The sequence below is a fragment of the Pseudophryne corroboree genome, chromosome 4, assembly GCF_028390025.1.
Source record: "Pseudophryne corroboree isolate aPseCor3 chromosome 4, aPseCor3.hap2, whole genome shotgun sequence".
NCBI lineage: Eukaryota > Metazoa > Chordata > Amphibia > Anura > Myobatrachidae > Pseudophryne > Pseudophryne corroboree.
The window spans coordinates 243,649,180-243,674,716 of NC_086447.1; the positions used below are offsets into that span (position 1 = coordinate 243,649,180).

General features: G+C 44.6%; 1 long non-coding RNA gene across 1 annotated transcript in view; it reads right to left on the reverse strand.

Moving 5' to 3' along the window:
- Positions 1-275: 275 nt before the first annotated feature.
- The window catches only part of LOC134911309 (uncharacterized), a 55,530-nt gene continuing 30,268 nt past the window's right edge, over positions 276-25,537 (reverse strand). Inside the window, exon 2 of the long non-coding RNA XR_010176469.1 lies at positions 276-485. This is a non-coding gene — a long non-coding RNA (uncharacterized LOC134911309). The remainder of the gene's footprint in view (positions 486-25,537) is intronic.

Sequence of the window (25,537 nt, forward strand, 5' to 3'; positions counted from 1 at the left end):
AAGTGTCAAAGTGCTGTGCACTAATTGTGAGTTCCAGCGGATGACTATTTTATATCATGTACCTATCTCCCACTATAGCTCCTCATTCCAACCGTACAGCACCACCGTACAAAACATCTATGGCTGCTTTGATACTGGCAGCTGATAATGCAACCGCCTTACAATAGCACTTTCCCCAACAACAGCTACAACTGTTACTCTCCTCCGCAATATATCTATATATATATATATATATATATATATATATAGACAGTGCAATGAGGCGGCACTCAGGAGACTTTTAAAGCTGTTTATTGCTGTGTCTACGTTTCGGGGACGCAGCCCCTTCATCAGGATAAGTGTGTACAATAACAAATAGTGCTTAAATAACTTTGTGAATTCGGTCCCATCCGCCGCCTCCAACCGCGTCGCCCGGTTTCCGGTCGCGTCCTCCCGGTCCCGCCGGAAGTGATGTCACGCCGCCCTGTCCAGCATACGCGTTGTGGCTAAGGAAGAGAAACCATGGAGACACATAAACAATATGTCTGTCTCCATGGAACAATATGCTAATATAGTGTTATTTAAACACACATCTAAAGCAGCAAATATAGTGCACGAATATTAAGACGGTCTGATATATATTCAAAAGCATACATTTATATCACACAAATTAATCAGAGCGAGAACTGTGAAATGGAATAACTAATAAAAATAATGATACAATAGATGTGTGGTTAGACAATAAAGATTGGCCTATGCTGTGAACATAGAATTAAATTCATCTGGCAGACAATTACTTCCGTCAGTGTTGGGGTGTCCTTTTCTAATAAATGTAATTACCTATTAATACCTAAATTATACAATGCATATGCTATACCCCAAAGATGAACGAACAGCGCACCCACTTAATGGCATGCCTTGCTTTTCATAAAAAACACCTTAGGTTAAGGGGTTCATTTAGCCCTTTTGGAGCAAGTGTATTTAATACATGGATCCAGCGTGACTCTAGTTGTAACAATTTTTTAGATCTGTCCCGGCCACTTAGGGATTTGGGGACCTGGTCAATGATTTTGTACCGCAATGTGGCCATATTATGTTGCTTTTTAGCAAAATGACGGGCTACTGGTTGATCACTATCACCTGTTTTTATGGCTTCATGAATGGCATACCTGTGTTGCGCCATTCTGATCTTAAAAGCGCAGTCCGTCTTGCCTACATATGATAAGCCACAAGGGCATGTCAGTAAATAAACCACGAATTTCGATTCACATGACAAAAAATGTTTGATGGTATATGATTTCCCCGTGTGGGGATGCAAGAATTTTGTGCCCGGTGTCATGTAGCTGCACGTAGTGCACCCACTGCACCGATAGCACCCTGCTTTTTTACTGAGAAAGTGTTCTTTTGAAGTATTAAATTGAGAAATGTCAGTTTTTACGACAATATCTCGTATACTACAGTTTCTGGAATAACTGGGCAGTAATTTAGATTGAAAAGCATCGCCTAACCCTTTATCAGTAGCCACTATGGGCCAGATTTGCTTGGTCCTCTTGGTCAACTGATGGCTGCTGGTATTGAATCTGGTGACCCAAGGAAATGTGCCCTGAAGCTGTTTGGGAGGTTTAGGTTCTAGTAATTGTTCTCTTGAAAAATTTAAGGCTCTCTTTCTTGCTGCCTTCAACAGCTTAATAGGATAGCCCCGTTCTAAAAATCTTAGTGTCATGCTATGAAGTGCTTGATCTTTTTCCTGTGGTTTGGTAGTAATGCGGCACACTCTCAAAAACTGAGAGAACGGTAAACTGTGAATTGTGGATTTAGGATGGGAGCTATCATATTTCAACACATTGTTTCTGTCTGTAGGTTTCACAAACAGCGATGTGTTGATCATCTTATTCTCAATGCTAATACAGACATCTAAGAAATTAATAGTTTTAGCATCAATTGTTAGAGTCAATTTAATGGGACTGACTGATGCATTGTGCATATGCACTAATGTTTCTAAGTCAGTCTGATTGCCTTTCCAAAAGATAAGGATGTCATCTATATACCGACAATATAGACTCATCCTATCTGAGATAGCCCTGTTTTGTAAGAATAAATCACACTCAACATCCAACATGTACGTGTTGGCAAAGGATGGCGCCACCGCCGATCCCATTGCGCATCCCGTGCGCTGTAAATAAAAAGTTTTATCATATAAGAAATAATTGTGGGTTAAGGAAAATTCTAACAATGCTAAGAAAAAATTGATGTCAGGGCCTTTGTAGAGTGGATTATTGGTGATCAATCTTCTGACAGCTTGTAGCCCCGCCCCATGTGGTATACACGTGTATAAGCTTGTAACATCAATGGAAGCGAGGCTAGTCTGTTCAGAAAGTTCACCTATACCTTCCAATTTCCTAAGTAACATAGAGGTGTCTTTTAGATGTGTACTGGTATTCTGAATGCAAGGTTGTAAAAAAGCATCACAGTAAACAGACAGTGGTTCGCATAATGATCCCCTGGCCGAAATAATCGGCGATCCCGGAGGATCCAGGGGATTCTTATGCACCTTAGGAATTATGTAAAACACTGGTACAATAGGAAATTCTCTAGACAAAGCATTACAAACAGGCTGTGTAACTATGCCATGATCTACTGCCTCCTTAAGCATACTATCCAATTCTCGCTTAAACCGCCCAGTCGGATCTTGGCTTAATGGCCCATAAGTAGCAGAATCAGATAATAACCGTACACATTCCTGTTTATATTTATCTATATCAAGAACCACTAAATCTCCCCCCTTGTCCGCGTTCCTAAAAATAATGTCCTGTCTCTTACCAAGACCTCTCAGTGCTAAGGATTCTTCGCGGGACATGTTGGAGCATAATTTTTCACATGGTTCTTCATAAAGGTTGTCCACCATTCTACTAAATGTTCGAATAGACGAATTTTGTGACATAGGATCAAATGTGGATTTCATCAATTTCTTTAACTGTGCTGGTATTATTGACTCTGCAACAGGATTAGAGTCCGTGTTTTTCTTGTTGAAATATTCTTTTAATTTAAGGGAACGTGTCAGTCTATAGGATTCAACCTTCCATTGCAACGAGTCCACTGAGCTGGTGGGAATAAAGGACAGGCCTTTACTCGGTACCTGGGTCTCCATAGATGACAACTCCTTAGATGAGAGATTGATAATCAGTTGCGACCCCTCCTCTGTGGTTTTGGTCCTGCTTTGGGACCTGGCTTTCCTCCACGTCTGGCCCCCTCTCCTTGTGGGCGCACCTAGCGGCCTGCCAGTATGGCCCTGGTGCGTACGCCTAAAGGGGCATCCTGTGACTGCTGTCCACTCCTCGACTGGGTCTCGTCAGCATCACTGGCTGAAGTGCTTGAATATTGTTGTCTCGGTTGTCGACACCTATATTGTTGCTGGCTCTGTGTGTTCTGGCTGGGGTTACTGCTGTTAAGCCATAAGTAGACCCTATGCTGCGCATAGTCCTGCTGCACGAGTGCCAATTTTTGCTTTTTGAATTTGATCATATCTGCACAGGATTTGCGGAACACTTTTGAACGTGCACCAGTCACTTTCATCACAGCACAACTGCACTTTATTATTTCATCATGGCTGACACAAGTGATCCAGCAATGGAGGGTGCAATGCATTTTCTACAGTGTGATAACTCAGACATACTAAGCTTCAGTGAGGCTGAAACTGAAAATATTCTATTCAAAACCCCAGCATTTGATGCAGAAATTAGAAGCACCTGTGATGACATCTATAAGGAGTTGCTTAAGCTCCGTAAAAGGGAGATTGATTTTAAATATCATGGCATGACTCTGTCGGATTATTTCAGAGCCAAGCAGATCCCTCGGGGGTTCCGAGTGCATAATATGCCCACGATAGGGAGATACGATGTTACGTTTTGCAAGAAGTGGATCTCGGTTTTAAATAAATGTTCCATGGACTTATTACTGCTGGTGATCGAGGAATTTGCACGTGAGATGAACGTTGCCAAACAGAAAATTGCAGCTTTTGAATTAGAGCATAACATCACTGAATCCTCTCCACCAGAATGGCTTACTAAAATCAATAATGATCTGGAAAAATATACGACAGATCTGATCAAATTCAAAATGCAAAAATTGGCACGCGTGCAGCAGGACTATGCGCAGCATAGGTTCTACCTATGGCTTAACAGCAGTAACCCCAGGCAGAACACACAGAGCCAGCAACAATATAGGTGTCGACAACCGAGACAACAATATTCAAGCACTTCAGCCAGTGATGCTGACGAGACCCCGTCAAGGAGTGGACAGCAGTCACAGGATGCCCCTTTAGGCGTACGCACCAGGGCCATACCGGCAGGCCGCGAGGTGCGCCCACGAGGAGAGGGGGCCAGACGTGGAGGAAAGCCAGGTCCCTAAGCAGGACCAAAACCACTGATGAGGGGTCGCAACTGATTATCAATCTCTCATCTAAGGAGTTGTCATCTATGAAGACCCAGGTACTGAGTAAAGGCCTGTCCTTTATTCCCACCAGCTCAGTGGACTCGTTGCAATGGAAGGTTGAATCCTATAGACTGACACGTTCCCTTAAATTAAAAGAATATTTCAACAAGAAAAACACGGACTCTAATCCTGTTGCAGAGTCAATAATACCAGCACAGTTAAAGAAATTGATGAAATCCACATTTGATCCTATGTCACAAAATTCGTCTATTCGAACATTTAGTAGAATGGTGGACAACCTTTATGAAGAACCATGTGAAAAATTATGCTCCAACATGTCCCGCGAAGAATCCTTAGCACTGAGAGGTCTTGGTAAGAGACAGGACATTATTTTTAGGAACGCGGACAAGGGGGGAGCTTTAGTGGTTCTTGATATAGATAAATATAAACAGGAATGTGTACGGTTATTATCTGATTCTGCTACTTATGGGCCATTAAGCCAAGATCCGACTGGGCGGTTTAAGCGAGAATTGGATAGTATGCTTAAGGAGGCAGTAGATCATGGCATAGTTACACAGCCTGTTTGTAATGCTTTGTCTAGAGAATTTCCTATTGTACCAGTGTTTTACATAATTCCTAAGGTGCATAAGAATCCCCTGGATCCTCCGGGATCGCCGATTATTTCGGCCAGGGGATCATTATGCGAACCACTGTCTGTTTACTGTGATGCTTTTTTACAACCTTGCATTCAGAATACCAGTACACATCTAAAAGACACCTCTATGTTACTTAGGAAATTGGAAGGTATAGGTGAACTTTCTGAACAGACTAGCCTCGCTTCCATTGATGTTACAAGCTTATACACGTGTATACCACATGGGGCGGGGCTACAAGCTGTCAGAAGATTGATCACCAATAATCCACTCTACAAAGGCCCTGACATCAATTTTTTCTTAGCATTGTTAGAATTTTCCTTAACCCACAATTATTTCTTATTAGTGATGTGCACCGGAAAGTTTTCGGGTTTTGTGTTTTGGTTTTGGGTTCGGTTCCGCGGCCGTGTTTTGGGTTCGAACGCGTTTTGGCAAAACCTCACTGAATTTTTATTGTCGGATTCGGGTGTGTTTTGGATTCGGGTGTTTTTTTCAAAAAACCCTAAAAAAACAGCTTAAATCATTGCATTTGGGGGTCATTTTGATCCCATAGTATTATTAACCTCAATAACCATAATTTACACTCATTTACAGTCTATTCTGAACACCTCACACCTCACAATATTATTTTTAGTCCTAAAATTTGCACCGAGGTCGCTGGATGGCTAAGCTAAGCGACCCAAGTGGCCGACACAAACACCTGGCCCATCTAGGAGTGGCACTGCAGTGTCAGGCAGGATGGCCCTTCCAAAAACTACTCCCCAAACAGCACATGACGCAAAGAAGAAAAAAAAGAGGCGCAATGAGGTAGCTGTGTGAGTAAGCTAAGCGACCCTAGTGGCCGACACAAACACCTGGCCCATCTAGGAGTGGCACTGCAGTGTCACGCAGGATGGCCCTTCCAAAAAATACTCCCCAAACAGCACATGACGCAAAGAAGAAAAAAAAGAGGCGCAATGAGGTAGCTGTGTGAGTAAGCTAAGCGACCCTAGTGGCCGACACAAACACCTGGCCCATCTAGAAGTGACACTGCAGTGTCAGGCAGGATGGCCCTTCCAAAAACTACTCCCCAAACAGCACATGACGCAAAGAAGAAAAAAAAGAGGCGCAATGAGGTAGCTGTGTGAGTAAGCTAAGCGACCCTAGTGGCCGACACAAACACCTGGCCCATCTAGGAGTGGCACTGCAGTGTCAGGCAGGATGGCCCTTCCAAAAACTACTCCCCAAACAGCACATGACGCAAAGAAGAAAAAAAAGAGGCGCAATGAGGTAGCTGTGTGAGTAAGCTAAGCGACCCTAGTGGCCGACACAAACACCTGGCCCATCTAGGAGTGGCACTGCAGTGTCAGGCAGGATGGCCCTTCCAAAAACTACTCCCCAAACAGCACATGACGCAAAGAAGAAAAAAAAGAGGCGCAATGAGGTAGCTGTGTGAGTAAGCTAAGCGACCCTAGTGGCCGACACAAACACCTGGCCCATCTAGGAGTGGCACTGCAGTGTCAGGCAGGATGGCCCTTCCAAAAACTACTCCCCAAACAGCACATGACGCAAAGAAGAAAAAAAAGAGGCGCAATGAGGTAGCTGTGTGAGTAAGCTAAGCGACCCAAGTGGCCGACACAAACACCTGGCCCATCTAGGAGTGGCACTGCAGTGTCACGCAGGATGGCCCTTCCAAAAAATACTCCCCAAACAGCACATGACGCAAAGAAAAATGAAAGAAAAAAGAGGTGCAAGATGGAATTGTCCTTGGGCCCTCCCACCCACCCTTATGTTGTATAAACAGGACATGCACACTTTAACCAACCCATCATTTCAGCGACAGGGTCTGCCACACGACTGTGACTGAAATGACTGGTTGGTTTGGGCCCCCACCAAAAAAGAAGTAATCAATCTCTCCTTGCACAAACTGGCTCTACAGAGGCAAGATGTCCACCTCATCATCATCGTCCGATTCATCACCCCTTTCACTGTGTACATCCCACTCCTCGCAGATTATTAATTCGTCCCCACTGGAATCCACCATCTCAGATCCCCGTGTACTTTCTGGAGGCAATTGCTGCTGGTGAATGTCTCCATGGAGTAATTGATTATAATTCATTTTAATGAACATCATCTTCTCCACATTTTCTGGAAGTAGCCTCGTACGCCGATTGCTGACAAGGTGAGCGGCGGCACTAAACACTCTTTCGGAGTACACACTGGAGGGAGGGCAACTTAGGTAGAATAAAGCCAGTTTGTGCAAGGGCCTCCAAATTGCCTCTTTTCCCTGCCAGTATACGTATGGACTGTCTGACGTGCCTACTTGGATGCGGTCACTCATATAATCCTCCACCATTCTTTCAATGGTGAGAGAATCATATGCAGTGACAGTAGACGACATGTCAGTAATCGTTGGCAGGTCCTTCAGTCCGGACCAGATGTCAGCATCAGCAGTCGCTCCAGACTGCCCTGCATCACCGCCAGCGGGTGGGCTCGGAATTCGTAGCCTTTTCCTCGCACCCCCAGTTGCGGGAGAATGTGAAGGAGGAGATGTTGACAGGTCGCGTTTCGCTTGACTTGACAATTTTCTCACCAGCAGTTCTTTGAACCCCTGCAGGGTTGTATCTGCCGGAAAGAGAGATCCAACGTAGGTTTTAAATCTAGGATCGAGCACGGTGGCCAAAATGTAGTGCTCTGATTTCAACAGATTGACCACACGTGAATCCTGGTTAAGCGAATTAAGGGCTCCATCCACAAGTCCCACATGTCTAGCGGAATCGCTCTGTTTTAGCTCCTCCTTCAATGACTCCAGCTTCTTCTGCAAAAGCCTGATGAGGGGAATGACCTGACTCAGGCTGGCAGTGTCTGAACTGACTTCACGTGTGGCAAGTTCAAAGGGCAGCAGAACCTTGCACAACGTTGAAATCATTCTCCACTGCGCTTGAGTCAGGTGCATTCCCCCTCCTTTGCCTATATCGTGGGCAGATGTATAGGCTTGAATGGCCTTTTGCTGCTCCTCCATCCTCTGAAGCATATAGAGGGTTGAATTCCACCTCGTTACCACTTCTTGCTTCAGATGATGGCAGGGCAGGTTCAGGTTTTTTTGGTGGTGCTCCAGTCTTCTGTACGCGGTGCCTGCACGCCGAAAGTGGCCCGCAATTCTTCTGGCCACCGACAGCATCTCTTGCACGCCCCTGTCGTTTTTTAAATAATTCTGCACCACCAAATTCAAGGTATGTGCAAAACATGGGACGTGCTGGAAATTGCCCAGATGTAATGCGCGCACAATATTGCTGGCGTTGTCCGATGCCACAAATCCCCAGGAGAGTCCAATTGGGGTAAGCCATTCTGCGATGATCTTCCTCAGTTGCCGTAAGAGGTTTTCAGCTGTGTGCGTATTCTGGAAAGCGGTGATACAAAGCGTAGCTTGCCTAGGAACGAGTTGGCGTTTGCGAGATGCTGCTACTGGTGCCGCTGCTGCTGTTCTTGCAGCGGGAGGCAATACATCTACCCAGTGGGCTGTCACAGTCATGTAGTCCTGAGTCTGCCCTGCTCCACTTGTCCACATGTCCGTGGTTAAGTGGACATTGGGTACAACTGCATTTTTTAGGACACTGGTGAGTCTTTTTCTGACGTCCGTGTACATTCTCGGTATCGCCTGCCTAGAGAAGTGGAACCTAGATGGTATTTGGTAACGGGGGCACACTACCTCAATAAATTGTCTAGTTCCCTGTGAACTAACGGCGGATACCGGACGCACGTCTAACACCAACATAGTTGTCAAGGCCTCAGTTATCCGCTTTGCAGCAGGATGACTGCTGTGATATTTCATCTTCCTCGCAAAGGACTGTTGGACAGTCAATTGCTTACTGGAAGTAGTACAAGTGGTCTTCCGACTTCCCCTCTGGGATGACGATCGACTCCCAGCAGCAACAACAGCAGCGCCAGCAGCAGTAGGCATTACACTCAAGGATGCATCGGAGGAATCCCAGGCAGGAGAGGACTCGTCAGACTTGCCAGTGACATGGCCTGCAGGACTATTGGCTTTCCTGGGTAAGGAGGAAATTGACACTGAGGGAGTTGGTGGTGTGGTTTGCGCGAGCTTGGTTACAAGAGGAAGGGATTTACTGTTCAGTGGACTGCTTCCGCTGTCGCCCAAAGTTTTTGAACTTGTCACTGACTTATTATGAATGCGCTGCAGGTGACGTATAAGGGAAGATGTTCCGAGGTAGTTAACGTCCTTACCCCTACTTATTACAGCTTGACAAAGGCAACACATGGCTTGACACCTGTTGTCCGCATTTCTGTTGAAATACTTCCACACTGAAGAGCTGATTTTTTTGGTATTTTCACCAGGCATGTCAATGGCCATATTCCACAACAGGTGTCTCCCCGGGTGCCTGACTTAAACAAACCACCTCACCATCAGAATCCTCCTTGTCAATTTCCTCCCCAGCCTAAGCAACACCCATATCCTCATCCTGGTGTACTTCAACACTGACATCTTCAATTTCACTATCAGGAACTGGACTGCGGGTGCTCCTTTCAATACTTGCAGGGGGCGTGCAAATGGTGGAAGGCGCAAGCTCTTCCCGTCCAGTGTTGGGAAGGTCAGGCATCGCAACCGACACAATTGGACTCTCCTTTGGGATTTGGGATTTCGAAGAACGCACAGTTCTTTGCTGTGCTTTTGCCGCAAGTCTTTTCTTTTTTCTAGCGAGAGGATGAGTGCTTCCATCCTCATGTGAAGCTGAACCACTAGCCATGAACATAGGCCAGGGCCTCAGCCGTTCCTTGCCACTCCGTGTCGTAAATGGCATATTGGCAAGTTTACGCTTCTCCTCAGACGCTTTTAATTTTGATTTTTGGGTCATTTTTTCACTGATCTTTTGTGTTTTGGATTTTACATGCTCTGTACTATGACATTGGGCATCGGCCTTGGCAGACGACGTTGATGGCATTTCATCGTCTCGGCCATGACTAGTGGCAGCAGCTTCAGCACGAGGTGGAAGTGGATCTTGATCTTTCCCTATTTTTTTAACCTCCACATTTTTGTTCTCCATATTTTGTGCACAACTAAAAGCCACCACAGCTATACAATGTAGATGGATGGATAGTATAGTATTACTTATACTTATGGACGACGAGTGACGACACAGAGGTAGGTACAGCCGTGGCCTACCGTACTGCTGCTTAGTGCTTATATATATGATATACTGTATAACGGACCTGGTGGACACTGTCAGCAGACTGCTAAACAAACTAGTATGAAGAAAGAAAAAAAAACCACCACAGGTATACAATGTAGATGGATGGATAGTATAGTATTACTTATACTTATGGACGACGAGTGCACTGACGACACAGAGGTAGGTACAACCGTGGCCAACCGTACTGCTGCTTAGTGCTTATATATATGATATACTGTATAACGGACCTGGTGGACACTGTCAGCAGACTGCTAAACAAACTAGTATGAAGAAAGAAAAAAAAACCACCACAGGTATACAATGTAGATGGATGGATAGTATAGTATTACTTATACTTATGGACGACGACTGCACTGACGACACAGAGGTAGGTACATCCATGGCCTACCGTACTGCTGCTTAGTGCTTATATATATGATATACTGTAAGTCGGACCTGGTGGACACTGTCAGCAGACTGCTAAACAAACTAGTATGAAGAAAGAAAAAAAAACCACCACAGGTATACAATGTAGATGGATGGATAGTATAGTATTACTTATACTTATGGACGACGAGTGCACTGACGACACAGAGGTAGGTACAGCCGTGGCCTACCGTACTGCTGCTTAGTGCTTATATATATGATATACTGTATAACGGACCTGGTGGACACTGTCAGCAGACTGCTAAACAAACTAGTATGAAGAAAGAAAAAAAAACTACCACAGGTATACAATGTAGATGGATGGATAGTATAGTATTACTTATACTTATGGACGACGAGTGCACTGATGACACAGAGGTAGGTACAGCCGTGGCCTACCGTACTGCTGCTTAGTGCTTATATATAAATATAATATACTGTATAACGGACCTGGTGGACAGTGTCAGCAGACTGCTAAACAAACTATTATGAAAAAAAAAAAAAAACACCACAGGTATACAATGTAGATGGATGGATAGTATAGTAATACTTATACTTATGGACGACGAGTGCACTGACGACACAGAGATAGGTACAGCCGTGGCCTACCGTACCGCTGCTTAGTGCTTATATATAAATATAATATACTGTATAACGGACCTGGTGGACAGTGTCAGCAGACTGCTAAACTAGTATGAAGAAAGAAAAAAAAAAACACCACAGGTATACAATGTAGATGGATGGATAGTATAGTATTACTTATACTTATGGACGACGAGTGCACTGACGACACAGAGGTAGGTACAGCCGTGGCCTACCGTACTGCTGCTTAGTGGTTATATATATGATATACTGTATAACGGACCTGGTGGACACTGTCAGCAGACTGCTAAACAAACTAGTATGAAGAAAGAAAAAAAAAACACCACAGGTATACAATGTAGATGGATGGATAGTATAGTATTACTTATACTTATGGACGACGTGTGCACTGACGACACAGAGGTAGGTACAACCGTGGCCTACCGTACTGCTGCTTAGTGCTTATATATATGATATACTGTATAACGGACCTGGTGGACACTGTCAGCAGACTGCTAAACAAACTAGTATGAAGAAAGAAAAAAAAACCACCACAGGTATACAATGTAGATGGATGGATAGTATAGTATTACTTATACTTATGGACGACGAGTGCACTGACGACACAGAGGTAGGTACAGCCGTGGCCTACCGTACTGCTGCTTAGTGCTTATATATAAATATAATATACTGTATAACGGACCTGGTGGACAGTGTCAGCAGACTGCTAAACTAGTATGAAAAAAAAAAAAAAAACACCACAGGTATACAATGTAGATGGATGGATAGTATAGTATTACTTATACTTATGGACGACGAGTGACGACACAGAGGTAGGTACAGCCGTGGCCTACCATACTGCTGCTTAGTGCTTATATTATACTGTATAACGGACCTGGTGGACACTGTCAGCAGACTGCTAAACAAACTAGTATGAAGAAAGAAAAAAAAAACACCACAGGTATACAATGTAGATGGATGGACGACGAGTATAACGGATATACTGTATAACGGACCTGGTGGACACTGTCAGCAGACTGCTAAACAAACTAGTATGAAGAAAGAAAAAAAAAAACACCACAGGTATACAATGTAGATGGATGGACGACGAGTGCACTGACGACACAGAGGTAGGTACAGCCGTGGCCTACCGTACTGCTGCTTAGTGCTTATATATAAATATAATATACTGTATAACGGACCTGGTGGACAGTGTCACAGGTATACAATGTAGATGGATGGATAGTATAGTATTACTTATACTTATGGACGACAAGTGCACTGACGACACAGAGGTAGGTACAGCCGTGGCCTACCGTACTGCTGCTTAGTGCTTATATATAAATATAATATACTGTATAACGGACCTGGTGGACAGTGTCACAGGTATACAATGTAGATGGATGGATAGTATAGTATTACTTATACTTATGGACGACAAGTGCACTGACGACACAGAGGTAGGTACAGCCGTGGCCTACCGTACTGCTGCTTAGTGCTTAATTATATATATAATATACTGTATAACGGTCGGACCTGGTGGACACTGTCAGCAGACTGCTAAACAAACTAGCATGAAGAAAGAAAAAAAAAACACCACAGTGTTTTTCAGGCAGACAAACGTATACTGGACTGGTGGTCACTGTCAGCAAAACTGTGCACTGTACTCCTGCTATAACTGCTCCCCAGTCCCCGCAAAAAGGCAGTGTGAGCAGTGCACTCAGCACAGATATATCATGCAGCAGTGCAGCACACTGAGTGAGCACAGATATGGTGGAGCTTTTTTTTTCAGGCAGAGAAACAACGGATTAAACTCAAAACCCTGCACTGTACTCCCTAACAGCTGCTCCCCGTCCCCAATCCTCCCCACAATTAAAACTAAGTCACTCAGTTTTTGTTTTTTTCTAATACAACGGAGAGGACGCCAGCCACGTCCTCTCCCTATCAATCTCAATGCACGTGTGAAAATGACGGCGACGCGCGGCTCCTTATATAGAATCCGAGTCTCGCGAGAATCCGACAGCGGGATGATGACGTTCGGGCGCGCTCGGGTTAACCGAGCAAGGCGGGAGGATCCGAGTCGCTCGGACCCGTGTAAAAAAAAGGTGAAGTTCGGGCGGGTTCGGATTCCGAGGAACCGAACCCGCTCATCACTATTTCTTATATGATAAAACTTTTTATTTACAGCGCATGGGATGCGCAATGGGATCGGCGGTGGCGCCATCCTTTGCCAACACATACATGTGGGATGTTGAGTGTGATTTATTCTTACAAAACAGGGCTATCTCAGATAGGATGAGTCTATATTGTCGGTATATAGATGACGTCCTTATCTTTTGGAAAGGCAATCAGACTGACTTAGAAACATTAGTGCATATGCACAATGCATCAGTCAGTCCCATTAAATTGACTCTAACAATTGATGCTAAAACTATTAATTTTTTAGATGTCTGTATTAGCATTGAGAATAAGATGATCAAAACATCGCTGTTTGTGAAACCTACAGACAGAAACAATGTGTTGAAATATGATAGCTCCCATCCCAAATCCACAATTCACAGTTTACCGTTCTCTCAGTTTTTGAGAGTGTGCCGCATTACTACCAAACCACAGCAAAAAGATCAAGCACTTCATAGCATGACACTAAGATTTTTAGAACGGGGCTATCCTATTAAACTGTTGAAGGCAGCAAGAAAGAGAGCCTGAAATTTTTCAAGAGAACAATTACTAGAACCTAAACCTCCCAAACAGCTTCAGGGCACATTTCCTTGGGTCACCAGATTCAATACCAGCAGCCATCAGTTGACCAAGAGGACCAAGCAAATCTGGCCCATAGTGGCTACTGATAAAGGGTTAGGCGATGCTTTTCAATCTAAATTACTGCCCAGTTATTCCAGAAACTGTAGTATACGAGATATTGTCATAAAAACTGACATTTCTCAATTTAATACTTCAAAAGAACACTTTCTCAGTAAAAAAGCAGGGTGCTATCGGTGCAGTGGGTGCACTACGTGCAGCTACATGACACCGGGCACAAAATTCTTGCATCCCCACACGGGGAGATCATATACCATCAAACATTTTTTGTGATGTGAATCGAAATTCGCGGTTTATTTACTGACATGCCCTTGTGGCTTATCATATGTAGGCAAGACGGACTGCGCTTTTAAGATCAGAATGGCGCAACAGAGGTATGCCATTCGTGAAGCCATAAAAACAGGTGATAGTGATCAACCAGCAGCCCGTCATTTTGCTAAAAAGCAACATAATATGGCCACATTGCGGTACAAAATCATTGACCAGGTCCCCAAATCCCTAAGGGGCGGGGACAGATCTAAAAAATTGTTACAACTAGAGTCACGCTGGATCCATGTATTAAATACACTTGCTCCAAAAGGGCTAAATGAACCCCTTAACCTAAGGTGTTTTTTATGAAAAGCAAGGCATGCCATTAAGTGGGTGCGCTGTTCGTTCATCTTTGGGGTATAGCATATGCATTGTATAATTTAGGTATTAATAGGTAATTACATTTATTAGAAAAGGACACCCCAACACTGGGGTAAATTTACTAAGATTCGTGTTTTCCCGTTTGAGGTCAAAGTTCAATCACGAATGACATCGAAAGTGTAAATATGCAACTTTTTGAATTGATTACGACTAATTTACTAAGCTGCCGTATTCTGCATTTTCGGGTTTTCCGATGTCGATGTCATTCGTTTTTTTTTTGGCAGTGTTTTACGTGAGTGACTTGTAAAACACTGCCGACTTTAATACAATGAATCTCGGCCGGATCTGAGAGATCCGTGCTGGGTTTCATTGTGCAGCTTGTAAAAAAAAAAATGTTTAAATGTAAAAAAAAAATTGCGTGGGGTCCCCCCTCCTAAGGCAAACCAGCCTCGGGCTCTTTGAGCCGATCCTGGTTGCAGAAATATGGGGGAAAAATGGACAGGGGTTCCCCCATATTTAAGCAACCAGCATCGGGCTCTGCGCCTGGTCCTGGTTCCAAAAATACGGGGAACAAAAAGAGTAGGGGTCCCCCGTATTTTTGAAACCAGCACCGGGCTCCACTAGCTGGACAGATAATGCCACAGCCGGGGTCACTTTTATACAGTGCCTTGCGGCCGTGGCATCAAATATCCAACTAGTCACCCCTGGCCGGGGTACCCTGGGGGAGTGGGGACCCCTTCAATCAAGGGGTCCCCCCCCAGCCACCCAAGGGCCAGGGGTGAAGCCTGAGGCTGTCCCCCCCATCCAATGGGCTGCGGATGGGGGGCTGATAGCCTTTGTGAAAAGTGAATGATATTGTTTTTAGTAGCAGTACTACAAGGCCCAGCAAGCCTCCCCCGCAAGCTGGTACTTGGAGAACCACAAGTACCAGCATGCGGCGGAAAAATGGGCCCGCTGGTACCTGTAGTACTACTAGTAAAAAAATACCCCAATAAAGACAACACACACACACCTTGAAAGTATAACTTTAATACATCCATCCACACCTCCATATACACATACTTACCTTATGTTCCCACGTAGGTCGGTCCTCTTCTCCAGTAGAATCCAAGGTGTACCTGTTGAAAAAATTATACTCACATAATCCAGTGTGTTCGGCTCCTCGGGAAATCCTTTTGTAATCCACGTACTTGAAAAAATAAAAAAACGGATACCCGACCTCGCACTGAAAGGGGACCCATGTTTTCACATGGGCCCCCTTTCCCCGAATGCCAGAAACCCACTCTGACTGATGTCTAAGTGGGTTTCTTCAGCCAATCAGGGAGCGCCACGTTGTGGCACCCTCCTGATCGTCTGTGTGCTCCTGTACTGTCTGACAGGCGGCACACGGCAGTGTTACAATGTAGCGCCTATGCGCTCCATTGTAACCAATGGTGGGAACTTTGTGGTCAGCGGTGAGGTCACTTTCGGTCAACCGCTGACTACAAAGTTCCCACCATTGGTTACAATGGAGCGCATAAGCGCTACATTGTAACACTGCCGTGTGCCGCCTGTCAGTCAGTACAGGAGCACACAGACGATCAGGAGGGTGCCACAACGTGGCGCTCCCTGATTGGCTGAAGAAACCCACTTAGACATCAGTCAGAGGGGGTTTCTGGCATTCGGGGAAAGGGGGCCCATGTGAAAACATGGGTCCCCTTTCAGTGCGAGGTCGGGTATCCGTTTTTTTATTTTTTCAAGTACGTGGATTACAAAAGGAGTATCCGAGGAGCCTTCTATCCTGGATTATGTGAGTATAATTTTTTCAACAGGTACACCATGGATTCTACTGGAGAAGAGGACCGACCTGCGTGGGAACATAAGGTAAGTATGTGTATATGGAGGTGTGGATGGATGTATTAAAGTTATACTTTCAAGGTGTGTGTGTGATGTCTTTATTGGGGTATTTTTTTAGTAGTAGTACTACAGGTACCAGCGGGCCCATTTTTCCGCCGCATGCTGGTACTTGTGGTTCTCCAAGTACCAGCTTGCGGGGGAGGCTTGCTGGGCCTTGTAGTACTGCTACTAAAAACAATATCATTCACTTTTCACAAAGGCTATCAGCCCCCCATCCGCAGCCCATTGGATGGGGGGGACAGCCTCGGGCTTCACCCCTGGCCCTTGGGTGGCTGGGGGGGGGACCCCTTGATTGAAGGGGTCCCCACTCCCACAGGGTACCCCGGCCAGGGGTGACTAGTTGGATATTTTATGCCACGGCCGCAAGGCACTGTATAAAAGTGACCCCCGGCTGTGGCATTATCTGTCCAGCTAGTGGAGCCCGGTGCTGGTTTCAAAAATACGGGGGACCCCTACTCTTTTTGTCCCCCGTATTTTTGGAACCAGAACCAGGCGCAGAGCCCGATGCTGGTTGCTTAAATATGGGGGAACCCCTGTCCATTTTTTTCCCATATTTCTGCAACCAGGATCGGCTCAAAGAGCCCGAGGCTGGTTTGGTTTAGGAGGGGGGACCCCACGCAATTTTTTTTCTTTAAATTTAGAACATTTCCCCCCCCTTCCCACTGAAAAACATGCACAGATCTCATGGATCCGTGCATGCCTATACAAACACGGGATAAAAAAGCAGGTCTGTTTTTTTTTAGCACTTTTTCACGATTTGTATTTTAGCACGGCAGTGTTTGGCTATTGTCGGCAGTGTTTGTGTTTTGCACTTTTTAGTAAATGACCGATTTCTAGCAAATTGCAGGCGTATTTGACCGATGGTGTATTGATTCGTGATTTTTTCCTAGGACTTCCAAAATATTACGAATGCCCTCATCACTGCCGTGATTTTTGCTTAGTAAATTACCGAGATGACACTTTGAAGAAAAAACGGCATCTCGGTCAAAATCGGGACCTTAGTAAATATACCCCTTTGTTTATGTGTCTCCATGGTTTCTCTTCCTTAGCCACAACGCGTACGCTGGACGGGCCGGCGTGACGTCACTTCCGGCGGGACCGGGAGGACGCGACCGGAAACCGGGCAACGCGGTTGGAGGCGGCGGGTGGGACCAAATTCACAAAGGTATTTAAACACTATTTGTTATTGTACACACATATCCTGACGAAGGGGCTGCGTCCCCGAAACGTAGACACAGCAATAAACAGCTTTAAAAGTCTCCTGAGTGCCGCCTCATTGCACTGTCTATATCTCAGAGGATTGCCTCTACGAGGAGGGCACCGGGAGCAGTTTTCTGTTTGCGGAGGGGACCGCTGGAGTGCCGGGTCATTTTGGAGGTTATATATATATATATATATATATATATATATATATGTATATATATATATATATATATATATATATATATGTGTGTGTGTGTCTGTTTGATATCATTTACGAATTGTGATCCCCTCGTTATACAGCACTGCAAAATATGTTGCCGCTTTTTAAATAACCAGCTAATTGAATTCACCAAATACAAACAATTAGTGGATAGTAGTTAATAGAAATTTAGAAACAGCTAATATTATTATTATTATTATTATTATTATTACATTTTATTTATAAGGCGTCACAAGTGTTATGCAGCGCCGTACAAAAGGCAGTACAGGGACACAAAACTTAGCATTACAGTAAATAAATAACAGAAATAGAGTACAGGTAACATAGATCACCTCACATTCTCAAGACATAGTACAGCTAAGATGTAAGTAGTGAGGGAGTGATCATCGTACTACTAGGGGCTGGTGGCCATAGATGGAGATGAGCCTTTACCAGCAGGAGAGAAAGCGGGTAAGGATGGTCACTGAGTAGGAGAGAACTGCGAGTGAAATGTGTCGAGACGAGGGCTTAGATAACAAGAGGAAAGAGGGCCCTGCTCTGAAGAGCTAACAATCTAGGGGGGAGGGGCGACAGACAGATGCCAAGAGGTGCAAGCAAGCGGGAGGTAGCCTGATGGCAGGATGTAAGCAAAGCTGAGATGTTCAAGGCATGAGGCAGGGGGTTGGAGGCGCGGCCTCAGGACTGGGTTATGCATCAGGGGGTATGCTTTGATGAATAGGTGGGTTTTTAGTGCCCGTGTGAAGCTTTGCAAGGTCGGGGAGAGTCTAATGGAGCGGGGGAGTGTGTTCCACTGAAGGGGTGCAGTACAATTAATGCACACAGTCATTAGTCACTTTAAAAGTAACTACCGCCTTAGTAGCATATGGGCTATTTAAAAATTGGGCCACATACAATAAACAATTAAATACAAACAGTACATATGAAAGTCTACAAATCAAGAACCATTTTTGTCCATTTTAATTGTAAAACAAACTAACATAATTAGGTAAATCACTTTATTTGTATGAAGAAGCATTTCGCACAAAAAAAATGGCAAACTGCTACATTGTGGATCATAGTGGCAATTCACAATACCCTATTTGTAGATAATATAATAATGTGATAAGTGTTTTGGCATTATTAGTGAATGGAAAACTCATATTTCCTAAATAAAATATAATGGAATGAAAACACAATATACATCTGTTGTTTTCCAGTTTTAAAATCCAATGAGAATCTTCATCACAAAGAAAATATTAATGTGATCAGATGGTCGCCAATACATAAAATATACTGTAGTAACTACACTACTGAGTGACATACTACTGGCTAGAGGGGTCAATACACAATCAGAAGTGCAAGCTAGCACTGCTGAATCTCAACATTATCGCTCCTAGGGCCTAATTCAGATCTGATCGCTGGGCAGCGATTTTTGCACTGCTGCGATCAGATAGTTGCCGCCTACAGGACGAGTGTATTTTAGCTGTGCAAGTGTGTGAACGCATGTGTAGCAGAACTATACAAACAGATTTTGTGCAGTCTCTGCGCAACCCAGGACTTACTCAGCCACTGCGATCACATCAGCCTGTCCGGGACCAGAATTCACGTCAGGAACCCTCCCTGCTAACGCATGGACACGCCTGCATTTTTCCAGACACTCCCTGAAAACAGTCAGTTGACACCCACAAACGCCTTCTTCCTGTCAATCACCTTGCGATCGCCCGTGCGAACGGATCCATTGCACAAACCTATCGCTGAGCGGCAAACCGCTTTGTACCCGTGCTATGCGCCTGCACATACACATGCGCAGATTGGATCTGACCACCCGCTGTGCGAAAACGCACAGCAGCGATCAGGTCTGAATTACCCCCCTTGTTGCTCCAGCCCTCTACCACTTACAAGAATACACCTTCAAATTTATCTGAATCCATCCTAAAGGCCCATACACACTAGAAGTTTTTTTCCCAGCGATTTAAGCATTACTGATGGCTTTGTACGATCTATCGTTCAAATCGTCTAGTGTGTACACAGTGAACAATGCACGCACCCAAGCTCGTTTGAAGCAGGTCATCAGCTGTCCATGCAGCAGCTCAATCTTCACTGTGTCGCTGGTGAAATCGCTCATATTGGCATGTGTGTACGCAACGAACAATGCCCAAAATGTGAGATTTGACAAATTTGAAAGATCTGGAACTGATGTGTGCACTGGCCACCAAGGCACCAAAACCAGCTTCACAAATCATTCCCAACAGATTGTTCATAACTCAGATCATTTCTAAAAACGCTCAGTGTACACTCAATATTGTTTGTCAGGGACTCCGGGAAGTACAAGGGAAATCGCTCATGTTCCAAATTGTTCATCTTTCACATCTTTCAAGTCTTCTAGTGTGTATGGGCCTTTACTGTGCTCAGACTGTAGGGGGTGCCAATTAGCCCCTAAAAAATGTTAAAGTGTGCAAAATGTTTGCTCTTTGGGGGTCATTCCGAGTTGTTCGCTCGGTAAAAATCTTCGCATCGCAGCGATTTTCCGCTTAATGCGCATGCGCAATGTCCGCACTGCGACTGCGCCAAGTAAATTTGCTATGCAGTTAGGATTTTTACTCACGGATTTTTCATCGTTCTGGCGATCGTAATGTGATTGACAGGAAATGGGTGTTACTGGGCGGAAACAGGCTGTTTTATGGGCGTGTGGGAAAAAACGCTACCGTTTCCGGAAAAAACGCAGGAGTGGCAGGAGAAATGGGGGAGTGTCTGGGCGAACGCTGGGTGTGTTTGTGACGTCAAACCAGGAACGACAAGCACTGAACTGATCGCAGATGCCGAGTAAGTTTGAAGCTACTCAGAAACTGCTACGAGGTGTGTAATCGCAATATTGCGAATACATCGTTCGCAATTTTAAGATACTAAGATTCACTCCCAGTAGGCGGTGGCTTAGCATGAGCAAATCTGCTAAAATCCGCTTGCGAGCGAACAACTCGGAATGACCCCCTTTGTTCCATCAAAAATTCGTAGGATCCGTGAAAAGTCACGCACCTATGTGTTCTCGCAATCGGCTAAAGAATGAATACTAATAAGGGATTTGGTTTCGCCTGGCAATTTGATAGCATCAACGGCAGTTATTAGCCTCTGTAAATTACCACACTAATAGGATACCGCCCTACGCTTCTTTGTCCTTTCCCCAGTTTTGCCTCTGTTGTAAGTATTGTGAGTGTACAATAATAAAAGAAAAAACAACAATTTTTGGTTATGTATGCATAGCGTTACCACCCATCCAGTTTTCAGTTGGACTGTCCCGGAATTTAACATATTGTCTTGGATCCCAGACAAAAGGAGGCTGTGGCTGTTTGTGCTTGTACTTACGCTGTAGTGCATGGTGAGTGGATATTATTTAGAGATGAGCGGGTTCGGTTCCTCGGAATCCGAACCCGCCCGAACTTCAGCTTTTTTTACACGGATCCGAGCGACTCGGATCTTCCCGCCTTGCTCGGTTAACCCGAGCGCGCCCGAACGTCATCATGACGCTGTCGGATTCTCGCGAGGCTCGGATTCTATCGCGAGACTCGGATTCTATATAAGGAGCCGCGCGTCGCCGCCATTTTCACACGTGCATTGAGATTGATAGGGAGAGGACGTGGCTGGCGTCCTCTCCATTTAGATTAGAAGAGAGAGAGTGAGATTGAGACAGAGACACTTGATTTACTGGAGCTTAGGAGTACTAGAGAGTGCAGACTTTACTAGTGACTGACCACTGACCAGTGACCACCAGTGCAGTTTTATTTAATATAATCCGTTCTCTGCCTGAAAAAAACGATACACAGTGACTCAGTCACATACCATATCTGTGCTCAGCCCAGTGCGCTGCATCATCTATGTATAATATCTGACTGTGCTCACACAGCTTAATTGTGGGGGAGACTGGGGAGCAGTTATAGGTTATAGCAGGAGCCAGGAGTACATATTATTAAAATTAAACAGTGCACACTTTTGCTGCAGGAGTGCCACTGCCAGTGTGACTGACCAGTGACCTGACCACACTGACCACCAGTATAGTATACTATATTGTGATTGCCTGAAAAAGTTAAACACTCGTCGTGTGACTTGTGTGGTGTTTTTTTATTCTATAAAAAACTCATTCTGCTGACAGACAGTGTCCAGCAGGTCCGTCATTATATAATATATACCTGTCCGGCTGCAGTAGTGATATATATATATATATTTTTTATATCATTATTTATCATCCAGTCGCAGCAGACACAGTACGGTAGTTCACGGCTGTAGCTACCTCTGTGTCGGCACTCGGCAGTCCATCCATAATTGTATACCACCTACCCGTGGTTTTTTTTTTCTTTCTTCTTTATACATACTACATCTCATTATCATCCAGTCTATATTAGCAGCAGACACAGTACAGTACGGTAGTCCACGGCTGTAGCTACCTCTGTGTCGGCACTCGGCAGTCCATCCATAATTGTATACCACCTACCCGTGGTTTTTTTTTCTTTCTTCTTTATACATACTACATCTCATTATCATCCAGTCTATATTAGCAGCAGACACAGTACAGTACGGTAGTCCACGGCTGTAGCTACCTCTGTGTCGGCACTCGGCAGTCCATCCATAATTGTATACCACCTACCCGTGGTTTTTTTTTCTTTCTTCTTTATACATACTACATCTCATTATCAACCAGTCTATATTAGCAGCAGACACAGTACAGTACGGTAGTCCATGGCTGTAGCTACCTCTGTGTCGGCACTCGGCAGTCCGTCCATAATTGTATACCACCTACCCGTGTTTTTTTTTTCTTTCTTCTTTATACATACTACATCTCATTATCATCCAGTCTATATTAGCAGCAGACACAGTACAGTACGGTAGTCCACGGCTGTAGCTACCTCTGTGTCGGCACTCGGCAGTCCATCCATAATTGTATACCACCTACCCGTGGTTTTTTTTTTCTTTCTTCTTTATACATACTACATCTCATTATCAACCAGTCTATATTAGCAGCAGACACAGTACAGTACGGTAGTCCACGGCTGTAGCTACCTCTGTGTCGGCACTCGGCAGTCCGTCCATAATTGTATACCACCTACCCGTGGTTTTTTTTTTCTTTCTTCTTTATACATACATCTCATTATCATCCAGTCTATATTAGCAGCAGACACAGTACAGTACGGTAGTCCACGGCTGTAGCTACCTCTGTGTCGGCACTCGGCAGTCCATCCATAATTGTATACCACCTACCCGTGGTTTTTTTTTCTTCTTTATACATACTACATCTCATTATCATCCAGTCTATATTAGCAGCAGACACAGTACAGTACGGTAGTCCACGGCTGTAGCTACCTCTGTGTCGGCACTCGGCAGTCCATCCATAATTGTATACCACCTACCCGTGGTTTTTTTTTCTTTCTTCTTTATACATACTACATCTCATTATCATCCAGTCTATATTAGCAGCAGACACAGTACAGTACGGTAGTCCACGGCTGTAGCTACCTCTGTGTCGGCACTCGGCAGTCCATCCATAATTGTATACCACCTACCCGTGGTTTTTTTTTCTTTCTTCTTTATACATACTACATCTCATTATCAACCAGTCTATATTAGCAGCAGACACAGTACAGTACGGTAGTCCATGGCTGTAGCTACCTCTGTGTCGGCACTCGGCAGTCCGTCCATAATTGTATACCACCTACCCGTGTTTTTTTTTTCTTTCTTCTTTATACAGACTACATCTCATTATCATCCAGTCTATATTAGCAGCAGACACAGTACAGTACGGTAGTCCACGGCTGTAGCTACCTCTGTGTCGGCACTCGGCAGTCCATCCATAATTGTATACCACCTACCCGTGGTTTTTTTTTTCTTTCTTCTTTATACATACTACATCTCATTATCAACCAGTCTATATTAGCAGCAGACACAGTACAGTACGGTAGTCCACGGCTGTAGCTACCTCTGTGTCGGCACTCGGCAGTCCGTCCATAATTGTATACCACCTACCCGTGGTTTTTTTTTTCTTTCTTCTTTATACATACATCTCATTATCATCCAGTCTATATTAGCAGCAGACACAGTACAGTACGGTAGTCCACGGCTGTAGCTACCTCTGTGTCGGCACTCGGCAGTCCATCCATAATTGTATACCACCTACCCGTGGTTTTTTTTTCTTCTTTATACATACTACATCTCATTATCATCCAGTCTATATTAGCAGCAGACACAGTACAGTACGGTAGTCCACGGCTGTAGCTACCTCTGTGTCGGCACTCGGCAGTCCATCCATAATTGTATACCACCTACCCGTGTTTTTTTTTTCTTTCTTCTTTATACATACTACATCTCATTATCATCCAGTCTATATTAGCAGCAGACACAGTACAGTACGGTAGTCCACGGCTGTAGCTACCTCTGTGTCGGCACTCGGCAGTCCATCCATAATTGTATACCACCTACCCGTGGTTTTTTTTTCTTTCTTCTTTATACATACTACATCTCATTATCAACCAGTCTATATTAGCAGCAAACACAGTACAGTACGGTAGTCCACGGCTGTAGCTACCTCTGTGTCGGCACTCGGCAGTCCGTCCATAATTGTATACCACCTACCCGTGGTTTTTTTTTCTTTCTTCTTTGTACATACTACATCTCATTATCATCCAGTCTATATTAGCAGCAGACACAGTACAGTACGGTAGTCCACGGCTGTAGCTACCTCTGTGTCGGCACTCGGCAGTCCATCCATAATTGTATACCACCTACCCGTGGTTTTTTTTTCTTCTTTATACATACTACATCTCATTATCATCCAGTCTATATTAGCAGCAGACACAGTACAGTACGGTAGTCCACGGCTGTAGCTACCTCTATGTCGGCACTCGGCAGTCCATCCATAATTGTATACTAGTATCCATCCATCTCCATTGTTTACCTGAGGTGCCTTTTAGTTGTGCCTATTAAAATATGGAGAACAAAAATGTTGAGGTTCCAAAATTAGGGAAAGATCAAGATCCACTTCCACCTCGTGCTGAAGCTGCTGCCACTAGTCATGGCCGAGACGATGAAATGCCAGCAACGTCGTCTGCCAAGGCCGATGCCCAATGTCATAGTACAGAGCATGTCAAATCCAAAACACCAAATATCAGTAAAAAAAGGACTCCAAAACCTAAAATAAAATTGTCGGAGGAGAAGCGTAAACTTGCCAATATGCCATTTACCACACGGAGTGGCAAGGAACGGCTGAGGCCCTGGCCTATGTTCATGGCTAGTGGTTCAGCTTCACATGAGGATGGAAGCACTCAGCCTCTCGCTAGAAAAATGAAAAGACTCAAGCTGGAAAAAGCACAGCAAAGAACTGTGCGTTCTTCGAAATCCCAAATCCACAAGGAGAGTCCAATTGTGTCGGTTGCGATGCCTGACCTTCCCAACACTGGACGCGAAGAGCATGCGCCTTCCACCATTTGCACGCCCCCTGCAAGTGCTGGAAGGAGCACCCGCAGTCCAGTTCCTGATAGTCAGATTGAAGATGTCAGTGTTGAAGTACACCA